Source organism: Pipistrellus hanaki, assembly GCF_964339955.1.
Source record: "Pipistrellus hanaki genome assembly, chromosome: 4".
Classification (NCBI taxonomy): Eukaryota; Metazoa; Chordata; class Mammalia; order Chiroptera; family Vespertilionidae; genus Pipistrellus; species Pipistrellus hanaki.
Window position 1 is genome coordinate 72,678,365 of NC_140506.1, and position 19,078 is coordinate 72,697,442.

The 19,078-nt window shown below is 48.0% G+C and overlaps 1 long non-coding RNA gene across 1 annotated transcript; it reads left to right on the plus strand.

Moving 5' to 3' along the window:
* The first annotated feature begins 208 nt into the window (after positions 1 to 208).
* On the plus strand, positions 209 to 15,045 carry LOC311621497. The gene is made up of 3 exons (XR_014794836.1): positions 209 to 272; positions 12,336 to 12,556; positions 14,285 to 15,045. It is a non-coding gene; the product is annotated as an uncharacterized lncRNA (long non-coding RNA).
* The last annotated feature ends 4,033 nt before the right edge of the window (positions 15,046 to 19,078 follow it).

A 19,078-nucleotide genomic window follows, 5' to 3' on the forward strand; every position in this document is an offset into this window, starting at 1 on the left:
AATAGACTTACTGTGCTCTCCCACAGAGAACAGCTGCCACCCCTGCATCTGCATCTGTCAAGGTCTGCCAATTGCCCTGAAGCCAACTTCTCAGAAGTCTTTATGAACCTCTGGCTCCTGAATTTCCAAGCCAAACAGAGTGAAGCCAACTTCTCAGAAGTCTTTATGAACCTCTGGCTCCTGAATTTCCAAGCCAAACAAAGATGAGATGTATGGGAGGCCCCCTCCTCTGCCTGGGAGCCCCCTCCCACTCTTCCTGCCACCTAGATCTGGTAAGTGAAGGGAAACGTTTCTACACTTGGTGTTGGGGCTGCCCCTTTGGAACCACCAGGGAAATGGTTCCCAGGACCATCTCCTGTTCCCAGTCCTCTGGGACTGTGTGTTGTATGTGTTTGATAGCAAAGAGGGACAGTACATGGATAGCAGAGAACCCTCAGCCTGCTCTCCTGAGTCCTCTAAGCTCCCATCCCAGTGCCTATCCATATTTATGGTGCCCTACTGCCATCCTCCCTGCTTTAAATCCCAGATACTACATCTCCAGCCACCTTTACTTAGGAGGCTGGGGCAGGAATCCTGGAGGGCACTAATGGAGCCTGAGTAAAGGTGGTGGCAGTGAGGGTCAACAGGAAGGAGTGGACTTGAGAACTATTGAGGAAGGCCCCCAATATGCTGGAATTGACACTGCACAACAGAGTAGGCCTGCCTGGTGTCATGGCAAGGGCACAAATTCTTTACCAGGAAGATGCTGGACCAGCCATCTTGCATTGCGGCTTTGAGGTCTTGGACAAGTCATTTAATGTCTCTGATTTCCAGTTTCATCACCTGTGAAGTAGGGATAATAAGAAGATCAAATAAGAGTTTAGAGGGGCCAAGCAGGGCTTTAAGGGAATAGCTGGAGGGATACAGGTCTGATCTGGTGATGATTTGTCAGTTCATTGAAGGTGGGTCTTGAATGGAGTCCTCATTGAAGATCAAGACCCCCCTCCCACACAAACGCACACCGTCCTGGGATTGGCCTTTCACACCCGCATCTTAGAGCAAGTGGGCTGGGATTCAAGAAGCTAAACACTTGGCCTGTCTCCATCAAGTGAACAAATAGAGGCAGAGCTCAAACTCTGGACAGTCTTTAGGGGTTTTGTTCTAACATTTGGATCCTCAGACCTTTCTCTACAGCCCTGTCTGCTACATACTAGAAAGCTCTGTAAGAATCCCCCCCTACTCTGAATTCAACAGTCCCAAATAGCTTTCACCCAGACCTGCTTTCCCTAGTGGATTTTTCTCTCCTTTGAATGGTCCCACCTGCACATACACAACCAAGTTTGAAACCTGAGTGTGATCCTGGTCACCTCCCTCAGCTTCCTCGGCCAACAAGGCATTAACTCTTGGCAAATTCACTTCCTGAGTAGTTCTCAAATCCATCCTCTCTTTTCAATTCTTCTTCCTGGAATCCTATCACAGCCTTCACACAGACCCTCCACCCTGGTTATCCACAGCCAGAATGATTTCTGTAAAATTCCAGAGCTGACCCAAGTTACTCCCAAAGCTCCACTTGGCCCCTTGAATTCAGACTGTGGCTTCCAGGACCTGGCACATGCTTCTCTATGAGGTCTCCATTCCTACCCCTCAGACCTCCCTACCTCCATCAGTCTTGCTCAGCTCAGGAGTCACCTCTTCCAAGAAGTTTTCGCTGTCTTATTCGGCTCTCCAGTGTATCATAATTGCCTAACCTGTGTCCTAACAGCTCAATGTGAGTTCCCAAAGGCAAGAGTGGTATAAGTAATAGTACTTCTCCCTGGGCACCTGATGGGAGTGGGCAGGGAGATGAGCCTCCAGGGTTTACTAAGGAGTGAAGTCAGGAGGAGCTGGCCCTGTGATACTGAAGAAATCATCTCAGCTTCTTCACCCATAAAACTAGGAAGAAAATTCAGAATCAACAATCATTTATTGAGCACCAAATGTATAGTAGATACCATTGAGGGCATACAGCATGGGCAAAAGTAGGTTTTCAGTGGTTTATATGGAAAATACAAAAATCCTATATATTATAATAAAGGCCCAATATGCTAAATGTTCATTCATCCAGTCAGACATTCCACCAATCAAAGTGTAAGCCTATCCAATAAAAGAATAACATGCAAATTGACCATACCTCTGCTACACACACCAGCCAATAGGAGCAAGTATGCAAATTAACCCAACCAAGATAGCTGTGGCCATGGAGCAAGCAGGAGGCTTGGATTTCCCTGGCAATGAAGGAAGCCAAGCTTCCTCACACACTCTGGTGGGCCCTGGACTCCACTTAAGGCTACAAAGTTTCAATTATAGAAGATAAATAAATCCCAACAAATATGGCTGTGAACAGGAGGCTTTGGTTTCCCTGGTGATGGAGGAAGCCAAGCTTCCTGTACACTCTGGCAGGCCAAAGCCTCTGCTCAAGGCTACAAAGTTTCAATTATAGAAGATAAATAAATCCCAACAAAAATAGCTGCGGCCATGGAGGAGGCTTGGGTTTCTCCAGTGATGGAGGAAGCCAAGTTCCTGGCCTGCCCTGGCCTCCGCTGAAGGCTACAAAGTTTCAACCATAGAAGATAAATAAATCCCAGATACCAGGGCCTCCACTTGGGTTTCTGGAGGGCGTGGCCAGCCTGCAAACCACCACAGGCCCCTCTCCCAGGCTGTCCCATGCCCCAAGGGAACTCCAACCTGGTTCAGGACACCCTGCAAGGCAAACCAGCTGGCCCCCACCTGTGCACCAGGCCTCTGTCCTATCTAATAAAAGAGTAATATGCAAATTGACTGTAACTCCAACACACAAGATGGCTGCCCCTGTGTGTTCAAAGATGGCTGCCACAAGATGACCAGCAGGGGAGGACAGTTGGGAAGGACTAGGCCTACAAGGGAGGGCAGTTGGGGGCAATAAGTCTGCAGGGGAGGGCAGTTAGGGGTGACCAGGCCAGCAGAGGAGGGAAGTTGGGGGCAATTGGGCCTGTAGGGAAGGGCAGTTGTGGGGGACCCAGGCCTGCAGGGGGGAGCAGTTAGAGGCAATAAGATTGGCAGGGGAGCAGCTAGGCATCAATCAGGCTGGCAGGAGTGATTAGGGCAGGTGTCGGCAACCTGCGGCTCTGGAGTCGCATGCGGCTCTTTTTGTTAAGTGAAAAAATCCTTTTTCTGCACGATCTGGTATATAGCATTAAGGTAAGAAACAATATATGCAGTGTTATATTTGTTTTAAATGTCGCAATGGTTTTGCGGCTCCCAGGATTTTTTCCCTTCGTAAACAGGTCCAAGTGGCTCTTTATGTCTTAAAGGTTGCCGACCCCTGGGTTAGGGGGTAATCAGGCTGGCAGGGGAGTGGTTAGGGGGTAATCAGGCTGGCAGGCAGAAGCAGTTAGGGGCAATTAGAAAGACAGGCAGGTGAGCTGTTGGGAGCTAGCACTACTGGATTGTGAGAGGGATGTCTGACTGCCCGTTTAGGCCCTATCCTACTGGTATCGAGCCTAAACAGGCAGTCAGACTTCCCTCAAGGGACCCCAGATTGGAGAGGGTGCAGTCTGGGCTGAGGGACACCCCTCCCATGCACAAATTTTGTGCACCAGGCCTCTAGTATGCTAATGATAAGCTAAGGTTGCTCAACTGCCTGCTCTGACATGCACTGACCACAAGGGGGCAGATAATTGATCGGTCGACCAGCCACTATGACATGCACTAACCAGTAGGTTAGCTTGCTGCTGGGGTCTGGCCAATTGGGACTGAGCGAGAAGGGTCAGACATGCCCTGGAGCCTTCCTGTGGTCCTTCCCTAGCCCCGATCATACACTGGTGAGATCCCTAGGCTTGGCTTGTGCCCTCTCGAAATCTGGGACCCCTTGGGGGATATCAGAGAGCTGTTTTTGGCCAGATCCCACAGGCCAGGCCAAGGACCCCACTCGTGCACAAATTCATGCACCTGGCCTCTAGTAAATCTATATAAATAAAAATGTAAGTATTCATTTGTTCAAAATCTTAAACCTCTGAAAGCTCTTCACTGATTGCTTTGAAATTTTGATACAACGTTGCATTCGAATACGCATGTGTTTTTATATTCCTTATACCTACTATTAAATAGATGTCACACCTGAGACAGGTAAAAACATGCTTTTTTTGAAAACAGCGCCATCTGTTGGACATAAAAGCAACATATGCTATACTAAATATTTTATGATTCCATTTCAATGTTGATAATGATTGAAGATTTGTGCTTAGAAATCTCAAAGTTCTCAATCAATTGGGAATGCCATCACTGAATCGATTTGCTGCTGCTTCGTTCGATGTAGAATTGTGTCGTGAACAAAATTACAACACGGGTGATCTTTTGTCGTATGTGCAATCAAATATTCTTGAGCAAAAAGGCATTTACAATCAAATAATAATGCAAATAATAATATAAACTGTCAATAAAGGGATTGGAGAAATCTTCTTCTTTGATGTGCCAGGAGGAACTGGTAAAATGTTCCTAATTAGATTGATTCTGGCAGCAATTGGATCCCAAAATGACATAGCCTTAGCTCTTGCGTCATCTGCAATAGCTGTGTCATTGCTACCAGGTGGAAAAACTGCTCATCCCGCTTTGAAATTGTCATTGAACATGCAATTCATTGAAACTCCCACATGCAACATTTCCAAAGCATCCAGCATGGCAAAAATATTGCAGAAATGCAAACTTATTGTTTGGGATGAATGCACAATGGCGCACAAAAAATCGCTTGAGGCTCTTGATTGATCATTGCAAGATTTGTGTAGAAACATCAGACCATTTGGGAATGCATTAATATTGCTTGCAGGAGATTTCAGGTAAACATTATCTGTAATTTCTTGATCGACACCAGTGGACGAAATAAATGCTTGCCTGAAATACTCTACTTTGTGGTGACACATAAAGACGTTAAAATTAATTACAAATATGCATGTCCAGCTGCAAAACGATCGATCAGCTGAGGTATTCTCACATCAATTGCTGGAAATTGGGAATGGAAAGGTGCCAATTGATCTGACCTCAGAATGAATTTCATTGCCTCATAACTTCTGCAATTTAGTGACATCAAAAGAAGAATTGGTTGAAAAAGTATTTCCCAATATTCAAACCAATTATAAGATTCATGATTGGCTGAGTGAATGAGCTATTCTTTCAGCCAAGAACAAAGACGTCTACAAACTTAACAATATTATTCAGTCTAACATTCAAAGTGAGGCAGTCACATACAAGTCTGTCGACACTGTTGTGGAAGCAGATGAAGCGGTTACTTACCCAATAGAATTTTTGAATTCACTCGATCTGCCAGGAATGCCACCGCACGTACTGCAATTAAAAATTGGCGTGCAAATTATCATGTTGTGAAATATCAACCAGCCAAAGCTTTGTAAGGCACACTGCTTGCAGTAAAAAAATTAATGAGCAACAATCTTGACAGGACCTTTCAAAGATAAAGATGTCCTCATTCCTCACATTTCTATGATTCCAACGGATATGCCATTTCAATTAAAGAGATTGCAATTCCCAATTCAACTGGAGTTTGCAATCACCATCAACAAAGCTCAGGGCCAGTCTTTAGAATTGTGTGGTTTAGATCTAGATACGGATTGCTTCTCACATGGACAGTTATATGTTGCGTGTTCTAGAGTTGGCAAACCAGATAATATCTATATCTGCACAGACAATGGAACATCAAAAAATATTGTATACCCACAAGCATTGTGAAATTAAACATATGTGTGCTTTCTCTTTTCTTTCTTTTCCATTTAACCAGACTGAGCCACAGCAATGCATGGCCGGGTACAGCTAGTAATAATATAAGAATAAACTCTGTGTTTCTTGTACTCACAACTATAAAACTATTTTTGTCCCATCCTAGATAGTAATGATATCTTAACTAACCTTCTGGACTATTGTATGAGGCAGATAGAATTATCTCCATTTTACAGTGGACAACTAAGGTTCAGAATGCTGACCTAGGACTCCAGATACTTCCTTCATAGCTGCCTCTCACACAAGGCAGGAAATGTGAACTCACTGTCTAAAGAGTGGCATGCCGTAGAAATGTGACATTCGTGATAAAATATAAAAACAGGAGGATCCAAGATGGCTGCTCAGGTAAACACCTAATCGCAGCCGCGCACAACAATTTCAATGGAATACAACTAAAATATAAAATAGACGTTGCCCAGAGCTACAGATAGTCGACTGACTGAAAATTCTACAACAAGAAGGAAAGAGAAAACCAGAAGGAAAATCAGAGGAGCTGAAAAATCCTAAGGTACGGAGACATGCTGTGCGCACGCACGCACACGCAGAAAGGACAGAGCCGGAGAGGAGGAGAAGGCTGGGTGCCTGCCTGGCATTCCCTAGGGAAATAAAAGCCCCGGACTGGGCTGAACCCCAGAACCGACAGTGCTGAGCCCCAGTTCTGGGCCAGACCCTGGGGACCCAGGCTCAGGCAGGGGGAGACGGGGCTGTGAGGTGGAATCCCAGGGGAGCGGCGAAAAGCGGAGCCCCCGGAGTCACACACATTGTGCACAGAGGATGAAATGTTGACTCTGATGCTGGATTGCCCTGGCGGGAAGGAAACAAAACCTCCAGCTGTGCTGAGCCCCAGCGCCGACTGCTCTGAACCCCAGTTCTAGGCCAATCTCTGGGGACCCAGGCTCAAGCAGAGGGAGACGGGGCTGTGAGGTGGAATCCCGGGGGAGTGGCGAAAGGCGGAGCCCCTGGAGTCACGCACATTGCACGCAGAGGACAGTCTGTTGACTCTGATGCTGGACTCCCCTAGCAGGAAGGAAAAAAAAAAAAAAGCTCCAGACTGGGAGGAACATGATGAGGAGCAGGAGCCGCTGCAGCACGCCGGCCAGCTGGGTGCCGGCAAGGAGCCGGGCACCGGGGACCCGGGGGGAGGGGGGGCGCTGGGCCCTTGACCTCTGAGCGTGGGCCATGGAGCCGAGGCTGGGGGCTGCTTCCTGGGCGGCGCCGACCCCAGCAACAGGCTGAAGCCACGCAGGAGGCTGCGGAGAACAAAGGGGTGCCTCAGGCCAGCCTGCTGAGCTTCCAGGACAAGGAGGAAGAAACCGAAGAAGTTTTCAATGTGAAGAAATCAAGTGAGAGCAAAAGATAGTAATATTACTTAAGAAAGAATACAAAGAAGATCTTGAAAAATCGAAGACTAAGTCAGAACTCAACTCAGCAGCCAACATTACAACATAAATGCATTAAAAAAAAAAAAAGAAAAAAAAAGGACAGAATGTTGGAAAGGTGGTGGCCAGGCCCAGAGTGGCCAGGCACAAGGCAGTGGCAGCCGGGCCCAGAGCAGCAGCAGCCAGAACCAGAGCAGCAGCAGCCAGGCCCGGAGCAGCCAGGCCTGGGGCAGTGGCAGCCAGGCCTGGGGCGGAGGCGGCCAAGCCCAGGGTGGCCAGGCCAGGAACATCCAGGCCCGGAGTGGCTGGGCCCAGAGCAGCCGGGTCAGGAGCAGCCAGGCCCAGAACAGCAGCAGCCAAGCCCGGAGCATCTAGGCCAGGAGCGGCCAGACCCGGAGCAGCCGGACCAAGAGCAGCCGGGTCAGGAGCAGCCAGGCTCAGAGCAGCAGCAACCAAGCTCGGAGCAGCCGGGTTGGGAGCAGCCAGGCCCAAAGCAGAAGCAACCAAGCCCGGAGCAGCCAGATCGGGAGCAGCCAGGTCGGGAGCGGCCAGGCCCGGAGCGGCTGGGCCTGGAGTGGCCGGGCCCAGAGCAGCCGGGTCGGGAGCAGCCAGGCCCAGAGCAGCAGCAGCCAGGCCGGAAGCGACAGTGGCCAGACACGGAGCAGCTGGTTGTGGAGCAGACCAGAGCAACAGAGGCCAGGCCCGGAGCAACCAGGCCCGGAACAGCTCGCTCCTCGCCTGCCCCTGCCCCACGGCTGCCTCTCAAACATGGCTGGAGACTTTTGGGGGAACTTGAGGGTCTGCTGAATCAAGTGATGAAGGCTTAGATCTGGATGTGTTGAGTTAGTATAGCGCTGGGGTGTTGATCTGGGAGTGCCTTGTGTGGGGCCTGGAAGAGGTTGGTTGATCTATTTGGAAATGTTTTTTGTGTGAAGTGTATCCTTGGGCATGTGGAGGTATTATTGATTTGAGAAAATGCTAAGTAACTGATTTACTATCTGAAAAATTTAAAGTTCTGAAAGTTTAAGGTCTCTTGCCAAAAAGAGGTTTTAAAGCTAACACCTTAATTTTAATGGAGAACGGGGAGGAAATTTAAATTGGATTACCTGTTCCCACCCAGAACAGGTAATCCAATTCCAACCAGCAACAATCTTTAAACAATGTGTTCATTTACACTTGAGTGGCTACACCTTTTGATAGCCTAAGGGCAAGTTTACATGTAAACAAGTTTGCTTCTCAATTCCCAGAGCAGAAAAAAAACAAGGTTTAAAATTATTAGATTTTAAAATTTATTCTTAGAAGTGTAAAAGTTTATTAATTAAAAAAACAGGAGAGAGAATCCAAGATGGCTGCTCGGTAGACACCTAACCGCAGCAGCACACAACAATTTCAATGGAATACAACTAAAATGTAGAGTGGACATCGCCCAGAGCTACAGGTAGTCGACTGACTGAAAATTCTACAACAAGAAGGAAAGAGAAAACCAGAAGGAAAATCAGAGGAGCTGAAAAAAAGCCTAAGGTACGGAGACATGCTGCGCCCTCGCACGCACGCGCGCGGAGGGGTCACAGCCGGAGAGAAGAAGAGGGCTGGGTGCTGCCCGGCGTTCCCTAGCAGGAAGGAAATAAAACACCCAGCCTGGGCTGAACCCACAAACCGGCAGCGCTGAGCCCCAAGTTATGGGCCAGACCCTGGGGACCCAGGCTCTGGCAGGGGGAGACGGGGCTGTGAGGCGGAATCCCAGGCGAGCAGCGAAAAGCAGGGCCCCCGGAGTAGTACGCACATTGCACGCAGAGGACTGAATGTTGACTCTGATGCTGGATTACCCTAGCCAGAAGGAACAGGGCCTCCGGCGGCGCTGAGCCTCAGTCCGGACTGCTCTGAACCCCAGTTCTGGGCCAATCCCTGGGGACCCAGGCTCAAGTAGAGGGAGATGGGGCTGTGAGGTGGAGTCCTGATTTTGAAATATGCACTCTCTGACCCTCAGTTTCCCTAATCTGTAAAATGGGGATAATGAGATCTTTCTACTTTGTTTGCATTTTCCCAAGAAGCAGACTCTGAAACAGATTTGAGTGCAAATATTATGCCTTGGGGAGGGACAGGGAATATTGCTTGGAGGATGGGGAGATAATACACAGCAAGGAAGGCAACTAATATGAGTTCATTTCAAGCAGAGGGGAGTTAGAATTTAGTCCACTGTGAAGTGGTGTGAGACCTACCCAATACACCAGTCACTGCCAGGTGTGGGGAGGGGTGTCTTTCGCAGGTGGGGACAGAGCAACTTCTGTGGTTTGAAACAAGCCTTCAGGTGCAGAGTTTGCAGAGCACAGAAAGGTCTTGCAGTACACATTCAATATACAGCAGCTATTAAAGTTCTTTCAACTCCAATAGGAAGCAGGGTAGAGTGGTGCCACACAATACAAAGGAGGGGGCATTCTTTTTGTTGTTGTTGTTGTTCCTTTTTTTTTTTTTTAATCAATCTTTATTGTTCATATTATTACAAAGGTTCCTCATTTCTTCCCCCTTCCACTAGGTTCCCACCCCACCCTCCGCCCCCTCCTCACCCCCCATTGTCCTCATCCATAGGTGCACAGTTTATGTTCAGTCTCTTCCTCCCTCCCTTCCCCTCCCCCCCAGAACAGTCAGTTCACTCCCCTCCCATATCACCGACTCTACTACAATGAACCGCTATTATTGTTCATCAGGTTTTTCAATCTCCCTTTGTTGTTGTTGTTGTTGTTTTTAATTAATAAACTTTTACACTTCTAAGAATAAATTTTAAAATCTAATAATTTTAAACCTTGTTTTTTTTCTGCCCTGGGAATTGAAAGCAAACTTGTTTACATGTAAACTTACCCTTAGGCTATCAAAAGGTGTAGCCATTCAAGTGTAAATGGACACATTGTATAAAGATAGCTGCTGGCTGGAATTGGATTACCTGTTTTGGGTGGGAAGGGCTTGTCCTCCCCTTTCTCCATTAAAATTAAGGTGTTAGCTTTAAAACCTCTTTTTGGCAAGAGACCTTAAACTTTCAGAACTTTAAATTTTTCAGATAGTAAATCAGTTACTTAGCATTTTCTCAAATCAATAATACCTCCACATGCCCAAGGATACACTTCACACAAAAGACATTTCCAAATAGATCAACCAACCTCATCCAGGCCCCACACAAGGCACTCACAGATCAACTCCCCAGCGCTATACAAACTCAATATATCCAGATCTAAGCCTTCATCACTTGATTCAGCAGACCCTCAAGTTCCCGCAAAAGTTTCCAGCCATGTCTGAGAGGCAGCCTTGGGGCGGAGGCAGGCGAGGAGCGAGCTGTTTTGGGCCTGGCTGCTCCGGGCCTGGCCTCTGTTGCTCTGGTCTGCTCCACAACCAGCTGCTCCGTGTCTGGCCACTGCCGCTCCCGACCTGGCTGCTCTGGGCGTGGCTGCTGCTGCTCCGGGCCTGGCCGCACCCGACCCGGCTGCTCTGGGCCCGGCTGCTCCAGGCCTGGCCGCTCCGGGCCTGGCAGCTCCCGACCTGGCTGCTCCAAGCATGGTTGCTGCTGCTCTGTGCCTGGCTGCTCCCACTCTGCTGCTCTGGGCCTGGCTGCCCCAGGCCCGGCCGCTCCGAGCCTGGCAGCTCCCGGCCTGGATGCTCCGGGCTTGGCTGCTGATGTTCTGGGTCTGGCTGCTCCCGACCCGGCTGCTCTGGGCCCGGCTTCTCTGGGCCCGACCACTCCGGGCCTGGGTGTTCCTGGACTGGCCACCCTAAGGCCTGCCTAAGGCCTGGCTGCCACTGCCCCAAGTCTAGCTGCTCCAGGCCTGGCTGTTGCTGCTCTGGTTCTGGCTGCTCCTGCTCTGGGGCCTGGCTGCTGCTGCTCCAGGCCCGGCTGCCACTGCCTTGTGCCTGGCCACTCTAGGCCTGGCCACCACCGTTCCAACATTCTGTCCTTTTTTTATTTAAATGCATTTATGTTGGCTGCTGAGTTGACTTCTAACTTAGTCTTCGATTTTTCAAGATCTTCTTTATATTCTTTCTTAAGTAATTTTACTATCTTTTGCTCTCACTTGATTTCTTCACATTGAAAACTTCTTCGATTTCTTCCTCCTTGTCCTGGAAGCTCAGCAGGTTGGCCTGTGGCGCCCCTTTGTTCTCCGTGGGTTCCTGTGCTGCTTCAGCCTGTTGCAGGGGTCGGCGCCGCTCAGAAAGCAGCCCCCGGCCTCGGCTCCGTGGCCGGCGCTCAGCAGTCGAAGGCCCAGGGGCACCCCCTGGGCCCCCGGGGGCCCCGTCACCTGGCTCCTTGCTGGCGCCTGGCTGGCCGGTGTCCGGCAGGGGCTCCTGCTCCTCGTCGCGTTCCTCCAGTCTGGAGCTTTTTTTCTCCTTCCTGCTAGGGGAGTCTAGCATCAGAGTCAACAGACTGTCCTCTGCGCGCAATGTGCGTGACTCCGGGGGCTCTGCTTTTCGCCGCTCCCCTGGGATTCTGCCTCACAGCCCCGTCTCCCCCTGCCTGAGCCTGGGTCCCCAGGGTCTGGCCCATAACTGGGGCTCAGCGCTGCCGGTTCAGGGGTTCAGCCCAGGCCGGGGTTTTTATTTCCTTCCTGCTAGAGAACGCCAGGCAGGCACCCAGCCTTCTCCTCTCCAGCTGCATCCTCTCCACATGTGCGTGCGCGCGCGCGTGTGTGTACCATGTCTCCGTACCTTAGGCTTTTTCAGCTCCTCTGATTTTCCTTCTGGTTTTCTCTTTCCTTCTTGTTGTAGAATTTTCAGTCAGTCGACTACCTGTAGCTCTGGGCAATGTCCACTCTACATTTTAGTTGTATTCCATTGAAATTGTTGTGTGCTGCTGCGGTTAGGTGTCTACCTGAGCAGCCATCTTGGATCCTCTCTCAGGAGGGGGCATTCTGATGGAGGGCGGGGGGAAGAGGGAGCCTGCAGAAATCCTCAGCAGACTTGACATCTGAATGGTGACCGAGGCTTCTCTCTGGAAAGAAGAGTGTGTTTCTGGGTATAAAAAACAAGCTGGAGTGTTCAGGCATGAAGAGACCCAACTATAATGGTTGGACCAGTTTTCGGCAAACTCATTAGTCAACAGAGCCAAATATCAACAGTGCAACTATTGAAATTTCTTTTGAGAGCCAAATTTTTTAAACTTAAACTTCTTCTAACGCAACTTCTTCAAAATAGACTCGCCCAGGAAGTGATAGTTTGTGGAAGAGCCACACTCGAGGGGCCAAAGAGCCACATGTGGCTCGTGAGCCCAGTTGGCTGACCATGGGGCTAGACCATCCACGACAACAGAACTCTGACCTACAGCCTCGGAAACAACCAGCCAGAACCAGCACAACTTGGTCAGCGACTGCCAGCTTCCTATTGAACCCCCGTTTTCCAGCTCAGGACCAACCAAAGTAAGCCAAACACACTCCCAAATCAATCACATAAGACGTTTGTTCTCATTAACACACCTCCAGCTTCTTTGTGCCAACTACCCGCCTGGGCCTTCCCTGTGGACCACTCTGAGTTCTCCCACCCCACCTGCCTGTGAGTCTCTGTCAAACGCTAGTGATGGTGGCTGAGAGGCTGCCAGCAGGCTTGTTCTGGGGAGGAAGATGTTTTCCCGTCAGGACTGCTGACATCCTATTCTAACTCCAGGTCTCAACACCGAGGCCCCTTTCTCAGGAGAGGGAGAACAGGGGACAGGACCCTAAGACACTCCCCTCCCGTCTCAACCCTGGCGAAGCTGTCTGTTCCAAAGAATTCCACGGCTTTGTTTGTACAGGTTGAACATTATTATTTGACAGGTTCTCTAATTCTCCAGAATTACAGGACTGTCAATTTCTAGGAAACCTCTTCAGAACAAACAAAGCTTTGTTTCCACCTCACGAAGCTGTGGTCTTTTAATCCAGCGTTTCCGCTGAGACATAGGCAGCTTCTGTGTCTGTTATTATTCTGTTGTTGACCACACATGGGGAAGGGTAGACACGTAGGACAGAGAGGGAACCCCAGGCACTCTCCTCACACCCCAAATTCCCTTCCTGCGCAACCCAACCTTCAGTCTTTCTGCTTCTTTGCCAATGGTAATTACCACTTTTATTTATTTATTTATTTATTTATTTAATATATTTTATTGATTTTTTTTTTTTTACAGAGAGGAAGGGAGAGAGCTAGAGAGCTAGAAATGCCGATGAGAGAGAAACATCGACCAGTTGCCTCTTGCACACCCCCTTCCGGGGATGTGCCCGCAACCAAGGTATATGCCCTTGACCGGAATCGAACCCGGGACCTTTCAGTCCGTAGACTGACGCTCTACCACTGAGCCAAACCGGTTTCGGCGATAATTACCACTTTTAGATAAGGTGTTGGCTTCTACATTTCCTGATTTCAGGGAACAATATTCTGTGACTGGCTTTCCTTGGAACTATCACATTCTCCTCCTGACTTTCTAATTTCCGGGCAATGATAAACCCAATGGAATGTACACTTCTGACAGGATGCGGCAGGGTGTGACCCGGGCACAGTGACCCTTTGAGACTCACTTGGACTTCTCTGCGAACTCAGAATCGGGAAGAGCTGTAACTTCTCCCAGGCAACCAGCTATTTGTTTTATGTTCTCTTTTTGTTTCGGCTCATTGAAAGTTTACAGCCTCTGCCATCTCTACAAGTATGGCGCCTTACTACTTTGATCCTCACTTAAGTACAGAGTAGTTTTTGCTACTGGGGCAAGCAAATATTGAGGCCCCTTTCTCAGGATAAGGAGAACAGGGGACAGGACCCTGAGACACTCACCTCACCTCACCTCTCTGAGCCTCAGTGTCCTTGGATAGAAGTGGGGATAATAAACCTCCCTCAGAACGGCCAGGAGGATAATGGAGTAACTGATTACAAACAAAAGGGATTTACCTTTTTCTAATTCCAGGAAACATGTTTTTCTTTTCTAGATTCCACCCTGCTTCTGTTAGACCTGTAGACCTTAACAAACAAAAAGAGCCAGTTAGTTTACCAGCAAAACATATTTATTTGGGAATAGCAAAAGAATTGCAATTCAGGATAAAGCAAACTGTTATGGGCAGGTTGGGAGAACAGAGGGGAGGGTTTTTTATTTTTCTTTTTTAGAGATATGTTTTTATTTATTTCAGAGAGAGGAAGGGAGAAGAAAAGAGATAGAAACATCAATGATAAAAGAGAATCATCTATGAAATATGGTAGCAATCATACTTGGGTAAAAACTGCTGTTTGAATTTTAACCTTGCTATCTGACTTCGACCTTCGATTACTTGCTTAAACAATAGGGTAGTTACAGGAGATTGACTCCCACTGACTCAGTAGCTTCAGGGGTAGAAACTATAGATAACCTTTAGTTCTGCTTTTGTATTATGGGCAAGATAGGGCCACATTCCAATGTCAAGCAGGGTGTGACTGGGAACGAACCATGCTGGCTGTCCCCAGTCTTTAGAATTTAGTCTTTAGGATTTAGGAACAGACAACTGATTGGCCAGTTCTTTGTCCTGAAGGGCCAATCAGGGTTAGCCGAGGCAGTGACATCACCGACCTGAATAAAACCCCTGGATTGGGCGAAATTCGCTCTCTTCCGCCATGCTGCCGGCATGAGTGGGATAGCCCATGCTAGCATGGAGATGGCTCTTTTGTTTATTGCATCGGACACGGCTCCCTGGTGGTCCTTGGGGATCATGACTGGAATCCCCAGCCAGGACCATGAGGGACCCCCAATCCGGAGAGCCTGACTGGCCGCGGTAGGTGTGTGTTTGTCTGTGTTTTTGTGTGAGCGCTCTGGAGGGACTGCCCCTCCATTGGGGCTCTTACCTGGGTGTTTGCCGGCTGCTGCGTCAGCCATGGTTTGAGCCCGGATTCGAATCTGTAATAAATTCTAATATGCTTAATCAAATTGGCTCTGGTGGTCCATCTCTTGGGGACTCGCTCCGTAACAATCTATAGGCAACTTCCTGCCCACACCACACTGGGGATCAAGCCTGTACTCCTGATTCATAGGTCAACGCTTAACCACCAACCCACATCAGCCGGGCCAGAAATTTATTTTTACACAGTTCCGGAGCTGAAAGTTCAAGATCCAGGTGCCCATGGCTGGTTTCTCCTGAGGCCTCTCTCCTGGCCTTGCAGATGGCCCCCTTCTTGCTGTGTCCTCACATGGCCTTTTCTCTGTTCGTGTGGATCCTGGTATCTCTTCTTCTGCTTTTTGTTGTTGTTGTGTTACTCCTCACCCGAGGATATTTTTTCCATTGATTATTAAGAGAGTAAAAGGAAAGGAGGGAAGCAGGGAGGGAAGGAGGGGAGAAATATCAACGTGAGAGAGACACATCAATTGGTTGCCTCCCCCACCACTCTGACCAGTGCTGGGGACCAAACCTGCAACCTGTGCCCTAGGATGGGAATGGAACCCGAGAACCTAAAGCTTAGGCTGTGCTTCCTCTAAAGGCCCTCAGGAGGAATCCTCCCTTCCTCTTTTTTTTTTTTTTTTTTTTTTTTTTTAAATATATTTTATTGATTTTTTACAGAGAGGAAGGGAGAGAAATAGAGAGCTAGAAACATCGATGAGAGAGAAACATCAACCAGCTGCCTCTTGCACACCCCCTACTGGGGATGTGCCTGCAACCAACGTACATGCCCTTGACCGGAATCGAACCCGGGACCTTTCAGTTCGCAGACTGATGCTCTACCACTGAGCCAAACCGGCTTCAGCCCTCCCTTTCTCTTTTTACCTTCTGGTGGCTCCCAGCCATCCTTGGCACTCCTTAGCTTGTATGTAAATGCATCACTCCCACCTCTGCCTCTGCCCTTGCTTGGACTTCTTCCCTGGGTCTCTGTCTCTTCAAATGAACTTCTTATAAGGATACTCTTCTGTGGGGTTTTTTCTGTCTACTCACTACAATGCTACTCTCAATACTTCACTTCTAACACCAGATGTGGGAGGGGTTTTCTCACATCCACCAATTCTCACACACCAGATGAGTATCCTACAATTTAACTCAATTCTGACACTGTCTGCCTGAAGATAATATCAGATGCTATGGACTAAGGGCTTGGTCCCACAAGGCTGCCCCAACTTCAGATGCCAATTAGATCAGAGGTTCCCAGGGTCAATAATTTTCTACAGTGACTTACAGGACTCGGGAAAACAGAATTATTTACTAGACACCAGTTTCTTATAACGTCTATAACTCAGGAACAGACAGGTGAAAAACATGCACAGGATAAAGGCTGGGAAAGGGGCATACCACCCTCCTAGAACTTCCATATGTTCACCAAACCAAGAAGATCTTTGAATTCTGTTCTTTTGGGATTTTTATGGAGGCTTCATATGTAGGCAAGATTGATTAAATCATAGGCCACTAGAGATTAATTCAACCTCCAGCCCTTCTCCCCTCTCTGGAGATTGGGGGGTGGGCTGGAAAATATCAACCTTCTAATCACAAGATTGGTTTCCCTGGCAACCACACCTCATCCTGTGGTCACCTGGGACTTTCCAAAGCTTAGATGATTAATACCATAGACGGGTGTGGTTGAAAGGGGTTTGTTACAAAAAAGAAGACACCCCTCTTGCCTTTATCGCTTTGGTGCTATTTCAAGAACTGAGGTTAAAAGACCAAATAGTGTCACAAAAGATGCTCCCCATTCAGAAAATTACGAGGGTATAGGAGCTGTGTGCCATGGAAATGCAGACCAAACATATATTTATTACAAATTGCAGTATCTCAAGAGCCCACCCTAATCCAATATAGCCTCCTCAACTAATTATAGCAAGTTCCAATTTTCCAAATAAGTTCATATCTGAAGTTCTGGGTATTTGGGAATTTGGGGGGTAGGGAGGTTGGGGATGGGGGAAACACACGATTCAACCCAGTACATACGAATTGCAAAAATCTTCCAACCTGCAGATTACCTTTCATTCTTATTTAAAATTATCACCTGAGGATATTTTTTCCATTGATACTGAAAGAGAGAGTGGAAGGAGAGAAGTAAGGGGAGGGAGGGGGGGGGAGAGAAAGAGAAACATTGATGTGAGAGAGCCACATGAAATGGTTGCCTCCTGCATGCCACATGCCCCAATTGGGGCCAGGGATCAAACCTGCAACCGAGGTACATGCCCTTGACAGGGAATTGAACCTGGGAGCCTTTGGCCTGCAGGCAGATGCTCTAACCCCTGAGCAACCAGCCAGGGCACCTTTTACTCTTATTGGTGTCTTCTAAGGGATAAAAGTTCCAAATTATATATAGTTCAATTTATCAACTACTGTCAGCCCTTTATACATAGTGTTTATGTATCCCATTTATGAAACACTAGGGTTCCCAGCACACTATACCTGTTCATTAAAGTTGAAACTGGTGTGCAAAGGTGACCAGTAGGATGGTTGCAGATAAATCGAAGGCATAAGGGAATTTAGCCTAAAGAAGAGAATATGCAGGGGCAAACAGGAAAATGGTTGTAGCAGTTGTTGCTATCCCACCCATATCCCCTCATCATTCCCAAAGACTGCTCATTGAGGACCCCCTGGACTCAGCATAAAAGACATTTTCCTAATCACAGAGCACGCTCAGTCTGCTCAGAGGACAAGGAATGTGGGACACAGCCTTCAATCAATGCCAACCAGAGAGCTGGGGGTGAATATCTCTGTTACCTCAGCCAACAATTGAGCTGACTCAGATTCTGACCCGCTTCCAGACCCCCATGCGGAACTGAGCCTGAGCTAGCTGCTGCCGGCTGCATAACACACCTCATGTTGGCACTGGCTTTTCCCACCCTGGCATCCCCCTCCTCTAATGGCGTCTTCAGGAATCACCTCCCTCTGAACGACTTACACCGGAATCCTTGTCTCAGGGCCTGTTCTAGGGGAACTCAAACTAAAACAACCATCTTCAAATCTGCTGAAATCTCAACTTCCTCATCTTCCAAAAGAGGAAAAGAGAAATTAGGCATTTTTGTATAGAGTTAGACCAATACGTAGAAGCAATGGGAATATAGATTTCAGCTAAATTTATTTTTAAAAATATATTTGCTTATTGATTTTATGTGTTTTTTTGTTTGTTTTTTATATATTTTATTGATTTTTGCTGCCTCTTGCACACCCCCTACCGGGGATATGCCCGCAACCAAGGCACATGCCCTTGACCGGAATCGAACCTGGGACCTTTCAGTCCGCAGACCGACACTCTACCACTGAGCTAAACAAGCTTCGGCTGTTTATTGATTTTAGAGGAGCTGTTTGCCACCCCCCTCCCTCCTTACTGGGGATGGAGACCAAAACCTAGGCATGTGCAGTGACCTCTTGGTACATGGGTCAGCCACTGGACCACACCAGCTTGGCTCAAATTTTGAAAAGAATGTAAGAAAACTTTTTGACACACCTTCAGATCTGACCTAGGTTGAGCTGAGTTCAAAGGTGAATTCTCTATCACTCAGAATAGTTAAAACTGTCTGGGATGTGTTTGAAAAATGCCAGGTAGCCTGGAAAAAGTCTATGGTTCAAAATTGCTGGGAGCCAATTCCAACATGTCATAATTACAAGAGTTTTATCAGAAGGTTGATGAAACTTGGGGGCTCAACAAGGTCTGAGCCACATATGTAATTACCTATTGGCGTGTCTAAAGGACACTTCCTCCAAACCTGAATAGGATGGTTGTCTGCTGCCAGACAGCTCAGGGCATCTTTTTTTTTTTTTTTTTTTTTTTTTTTGAGGGCATCTTAATCTACATGTTATTGCCTCCTGTTGGCCAAACACCTGAATAGCTGTAGGATAGTCCCCAATTTGTCAATGCTTCTGTAACCTACCCTTTGAAGTGTATTATCTACACCTTGCCTTAGGAAAAATTGTGTGAATAAAAAACAAGGGTCCTGAGTCAAGGGGAATCTTTAGCTCCTTTAGCTGAAGTTCCTCTGACCCCCAATACCTTTCAAA